This window comes from Salvelinus namaycush, chromosome 32 (assembly GCF_016432855.1).
Source record: "Salvelinus namaycush isolate Seneca chromosome 32, SaNama_1.0, whole genome shotgun sequence".
NCBI classification, from domain to species: Eukaryota; Metazoa; Chordata; class Actinopteri; order Salmoniformes; family Salmonidae; genus Salvelinus; species Salvelinus namaycush.
Window position 1 is genome coordinate 9,532,319 of NC_052338.1, and position 6,853 is coordinate 9,539,171.

The window sequence follows — 6,853 nt, forward strand, 5'->3', positions numbered from 1 at the left end:
TGGAATTTATTTCCTTAATACGTTAGAGCCAATCAGTTTTGCTGTGACAAGGTAGGGGTGGTATACAGAAGATAGCCCTATTTAGTAAAATACCAAGTCCATAATATGGCAAGAACAGCTAAAATAAGCAAAGAAAAACGACAGTCCATCATTACTTTAAGACATGATGGTCAGTCAATCTGGAAAATTTCAAGAACTTTGAAAGTTTCATCAAGTGCAGTCGCAAAAACCATCAAGCGCTATGATGAAACTGGCTCTCATGAGGACCGCCACAGGAAAGGAAGACCCAGAGTTAACTCTGCTGCAGAGAATAAGTTCATTAGTGTTACCAGCCTCAATAAATGCTTCACAGAGTTCAAGTAATAGACACATCTCAACATCAACAGTGCAGAGGAGACTGCGTGAATCAGGCCTTCATGGTCAAATTGCTGCAAAAAAAACATTACTAAGGGACACCAATAATAAGACTTGCTTGGGCCAAGAAACACAAGCAATGGACATTAGACCAGTGGAAATCTGTCCTTTGGTCTGATGAGTCCAAATTTCAGACATTTGGTTCCAACCGCCGTGTCTATGTGAAACAAAGAGTAGGTGAACGGATGATCTAAGCGTGTGTGGTTCCAACCGTGAAGCATGGAGGAGGAGGTGATGGTGCTTTGCTGGTGACACTGTCAGTGATGTATTTAGAATTCAAGGCACACTTAACCAGCATGGCTACCACAGCATTCTGCATCGATACACCATCCCTTCTGGTTTCGCTTAGTGGGACTATCATTTGTTTTTTAACAGGACAATGACCCAATACACCTCCAGGCTGTGGAAGCGCTATTTGACAAAGAAGGAGAGTGATGGAGTGCTGCATCAGATGACCTGGCCTCCACAATCACCCGACCTCAATCCAATTGAGATGGTTTGGGATGAGTCGGCCCGCAGAGTGTCAGAAAAGCAGCCAACAAGTGCTCAGCATATGTGGGAACCCCTTCAAGACTATTGGAAAAGCATTCCTCATGAAGCTGGTTGAGAGAATGCCAAGAGTGTGCAAAGCTGTCATCAAGGCAAAGGTTGGCTACTTTGAAGAATCCAAAATATATTTAGATTTGTTTAACACTTTTTTGGTTACTAAATGATTACGTGTGTGTTATTTCATAGTTTTGATGTATTCACTATTATTCTACAATGTAGAAAATAGTAATATTAAAGAAAAACCCTGGAATGAGTAGGTGTGTTCAAACTTTTGACTGGTACTGTATATATATATAAAATATATATATGTTTTTAGATATTTTCCTTTATTATTTTCTCCTAACCCTACCACCCCTCCCCTAATTAGAGTAAACTTATGGACAACAACACTTTAGGCTTTTACTTCCAGTTTATACATACTATATGCATTTTACGGACACAGTATATTTTACAATAGTTATCTCTTGTTTGTTTTTAGTTCCATCCTTCAGCTACCCTCAACCACTCCCATCTATCTCTGAAGACCATTCAGTTTTGCTTTCTATTTGTCATATAATTTTCAACTGTGCTGTTTCACAAAAGTTCTGAACCTATATATATTTTACAGACACTGTATATTGTACATTAGTTATCTTGTTATTTTTAGTCCCACCCTTCAGCTCCCCTCAACCCCTCCCATCTTTCTCAGAACACCATCCAGTTTTGACTTCTATTTGCCATATATCTTTCAACTGTGCTGTGATGTTTTACAAAAGTTCTGAACCTTTCTATTCTCATAGTTTCTACAGATTGTAAATTAAAAATAAATATTTTTGCTAAGAGTTTTATTATATTATTGTTCGATTGATTATGACTTTTCAAATCACCCAGCAGTGCTATTTGCAGAGTTAGCTCCAGGTAAATGTTGCAATTCTTCAGCCATTCCTGAACCTGCGACCAAAAACAAGCTACATACGAACAGTACCAAAACAAATTATCTAATGATTCTGTTTCTTCGCAGCTAAATCTGCAGATCTGGGATGGTTGTATCCCCCATAAATATAACATTCTATTGGTTGCAAGAATTTTGTATAATCATTTAAATTGAAAAACTCTTTTATGTTTTGATGCCGGCATCGTTTTGTGTATCAGTTCATAAATCATGTGCCATGGAATTGGTACATCCAAAATATCTTCCCCAACTATTTTGCAATCTATATGGCACATCTGTAAATGTTTTGGTCCTTAAATGAAACGTGTATACTTTTTTATCTATCACAACTATCTTTAACCAATTTTGGTCTTTAATGCAGGGCCGACAAACAAGTTCCTTACTTTCAGTTCTTTACTGGGCTGACTCAAACCACAACGTGAGTGACACAGCTATGGCAGTGTCCAGAGATGCCCCTCCCCTGCACTTGTCCTCACAATACCCTGATTCACAAGGCAAAGGGAATTCATGCTCTATAGCTGTTAACAGATATACCATTAGGCCACCATCTCTAGACTCCCGAACAGTTCTGCCCACGCACGCCACTCATCAGACCGAATCCAGTCTGTCGTCTCATATTTGCCTTTGTCTTCTGAGTTTGAAACTGGGGTATGATCCAGGGTAGAGGGTTCACTGCTGAACAGAGGTCTGTTCTCAATGTACTGCGCAGCACTGCTGAGCCGAGCCTAAAAAAACTGGGCTGAAGACACCACAGATGGATCTCCCTGTCTGAAAAGGGGGCTGTTACACAATTGAGGGCATTGAAGTCTGAAGTGTACAAAGAACGTATTCAAGCAGTGCGTTATTTTTCGGCCAGAATGTTCTGTTTAAAATCACATTTGCCATCTGGTGGCTGATGGACATTGTTCTCGGCTGCATCAGTTTCTTACCTGAATAAGGCTGCATGGCGATCCCATTCAAATCGGTAGGAGACCCCCCTTCAATGTATCGCAGTGGAACGGTCTTGAAAATGACTTGGCTGAACGAATAAATGTGTTGTTACTGTAATGACTGTACTGTTGTGTAATGATGTAATGTTTTTGTGACTCTTGCACAAGCTTTACAGTTGGACACAGGAAGCAGGTATTTTCATCTCACCATTTATAGTTTGGGACATTGTCTCTGTTATGGTTCCACTAGTCTCAAATATTCATGTTGAAACCAATGTAAAGAGTACAAAGACAAAAATAAAAGTAATCCTGACCAGGGTAGTGACCCAATTTCAAGTTCATGTCTAGCTTTAACTTTGTCTTCTCTCTGCTCACAACGTCATATCCCATTCTTCATCGATATACTGACTGACTGACATGTATGCATTCATTGCCCCAGTGATACAATCCAATAATATTGATGTTCATATGCTGAAGTCATGATACACTATATATACATATAAGTACGAGGACACCCCTTCAAATGAGTGGATTCGGTTATTTCTGCAACACCGTTGCTGACAGGCAGGTGTATAAAATCGAGCACACAGCCATGCAATCTCCATAGCCATACATTGGCAGTAGAATGGCCATACTGAAGAGCTCAGTGACTTTCAACGTGGCACCGCCATAGGACGCCACCTTTCCAATACGTCAGTTCGTCAAATTTCTGCCCTGCTAGAGCTGCCCCTGTCAACTGTAAGTGCTGTTAAGCCTAAGTTCACTATGCGCAATGCCAAGTGTTGGCTGGTGTGGTGTAAAGTTTGCCACCATTGGACTCTGGAGCAGTGGAAACACGTTCTCTGGAGTGATGAATCGCGCTTCACCTTCTGGTAGTCCGACGGACAAATGTGGGTTTGGCAGAGGCCAGGAGAACGCTACCTGCCCCAATGCATAGTGCCAACTGTAAAGTTTGGTGGAGGAGGAATAATGGTCTGGGGCTGTTTTTCATGGATCGGGCTAGACTCCTTAGTTCTAGTGAAGGGAAATCTTAATGCTACAGCATACATGACATTCTGTGCTTCCAACTTTGTGATAAGAGCTTGGGGAAAGCCCTTTCCTGTTTCAGCATGATAAGGTCCCCATGCACGAAGTGAGGTCATACAGAAATGGTTTGTCCAGATTGGTGTGGAGGAACTTGACTGGCCTGCACAGAGCCCTGACCTCAACCACATCAAACACTTTTGGGATGAATTGGAACACCTGGCCAACATCAGTGCCTGACCTCACTAATGCTCTTGTGGCTGAATGAAAGCAAGTCCCTGCAGCAATGTCCCAACATCTAGTGGAAACCCTTCCCAGAAGAGTGGAGGCTGTTATAGCAGCAAAGGGAGGATCAACTCCATATTAATGCCAATGATTTTGGAATGAGATGTTTGACGAGCAGGTGTCCACATATTTTTGGTCATGTAGTGTATGTTCTGAATAGTTTGTGTTGCGTCTGACGTGTTCTTTCAATGCAGTCAGTGCTGACAGCAAAGTTCCTCTTGGGGTTAGAGAAATGCCACACCCTAACCCTCCTGGTTCCGGTAGTCCACCCTGCATTGCTACCTGTACACGTTAGTCTGCCTGACGTTTGTGTTGTGTCAGTGAGGTACCTTGCCAATCCCACCAAGTCACACCACACAGTGTGCAGGTTTATGTACAGACATTTTAATCACACTCGCTGTAACCAATCCTTCAATGCCAGTTTTAATAAACTGTTCCCAGACGTTTGAACAATGTCGTACCGCCCTCTTAGTTTCGATGTCGATGCATTTCCTGCACGGCCACCGATAGTAAAGTCAGCCATTTGGTCCTCAAGAAAGCAGTGTCCTCAAAGCGCCTTTGACATTCTCCGGTGCAGTTTCCTCCTGTGGTGCATCTGTTTACGGTCAACTATATATTTTTTCTCTCATTTTGATCAAAGTCACTAGTCCCTGAGTTTTTCTTTGACATTGTAGATTGTTTCCTGACTTCAGAAGCCCCGTTTATACCTGCAGCTTACATGTGTCCTCATCTTTCCAGTTTACACTTGTAAGATCTGATCAAAATAAGTTCACAATGCGTTGGTCTACACCGGTCTAAAAATTTGGGCACAAACAACATGAGGACAAGATCATGACAAAGAGTGCATGTTAGAAGCAGGTATAAACGTGGATAGAGACCCGACAAATACATGTATACTTTGTCCCTCATGTCTCAGGTCAATACAAATATTTAGATTGATTTTCAGCAAGTCACACGAATTAGTCTGTGACATCTGAAAAATGGACCAAGAGATCCATAGCCAGATCAATGATTATGTGCCACTCCTAGGATCCTTTAGCTGTGTCGATGACAGATGTACTTGGTTATTAGTCCATTAACTCTAATCATCAACAAATTCATACCCTTATCGTTCACTTTCAGACGTTGGACCAAAACATTACGATAGGGGTTTAAGTATCAATTCTTCCAGTTTTGTTTGGGAGCCGATGAGGGACCACCTGCTCACCTTCCTAATGTTTGAGTAGACATGGGCGGCAGCGCCTTTTTGTTGACACCGAAGTTCCTGTGAGCTCATTATCACTTACTCCTGTTAAGCACTTCGCAGTGTTGGCCGACCTTGGCTCGGAGGCCCAACAGTGAGCAGCCTGGAGGGGTATCTGATTTCTGTTCCACCTGGCCCATTATTCCTGTGTTTGACCAGCCGAAATATAGGCCTGTAGGTATTGCAGACGATTTTGCTGGATCCCTTTTCTTCTTCTTGATATCGTGGCAAAATAACAAGTGAAGCACACTTCAAAACTAAGGTTTTGCTAACTTTGTGTACTCACTGGGACAACTTGTGGTGTAACGTATGAGAATACTATAAACAGGAGGCTTGCTGTTTGCCTAAACGAATCACACTGGTGTATTGGGTTCTGTTGGTGGGCCCATGGCCAGTCAGTCCATAGGGATTAGCTCTGTACTGTACCATTCACATCTCCAGCTAAACCTCCCGAGACACATTAAATCTGCCAAGAGTAGAGGAGAGAATGCCAGGCCAGTGCACTCTGTGCCCCATTACAGCTGTTACTCTCCTCTCTAAGCCTCTCATGACATACTTTAAAATTAGGTTGGTAGATGGTATACCGACATCCCAAAAAGATTTTTGTTAAAAAAATGGTCCTGGCCATCAGGAAGTGGAAGATTTCCAGGAGGCGAAACACCACTATATTGGATGTCAAAAAAATTTCCCCCCAGAAGTAGTTGGCAAAGGCCAGAAATCACATTCCCGTCCAATAGTGGCACCAGATTAAAAGCTGAGCGGAGTTATATGTATCATCATTGTGAAGTACAGGCTAAATAGTCCCCTCTCGTGCCATGAGATTGGCAAAGTGGTTAATTTAGAGCAGGAAGCTGTGTTTTGGAAATCAAATAAACAATCTGCAGATTAGCGCATTAGCACTGAAACAGTACAAGTTTCCTGCAATAACAGTAAAGTCCCATATGGTCTGAAGTGGTAAAATGTGTTATGGGTAAAAGCTTAAAAAAATAAGTCCTCATTGATACACCCCATACAAGCTTGTTCGATCCAAAAGGAGAATGCACACTTCCAATATGCATGAATTACTTAATTCACACAGTATGTTTAGGTAACATTACAAGGTGGAGCTTGTACAAGTTTAAATTATTTTGTTTAGATATGACCACATTACACTTTTCCCCCCAAAATAAATGCAATAGATCAATTACGTAATGATAATTGCATACGAACTAGACTGTTGGCTCACAAGCTTTGTTGTGGGCTACATGGAAAGATGGCCACTATTAACAGCCCTCTCAATTATAACCACACAAATAAGATGGTTACATAATGGTTTTCACACAGGACTAATAGTGAAAGGTTAGTGAGCCATGGGTAATTTGATTGGTAGTCCAGCCGAAAGCACTCACAGGATTTAACACAAGATCCAAATTTAGCTGATCTCAAAGTTTTTACAATACACCGCATCCAAGAAACCTCATGACTTGCTGCATACATATG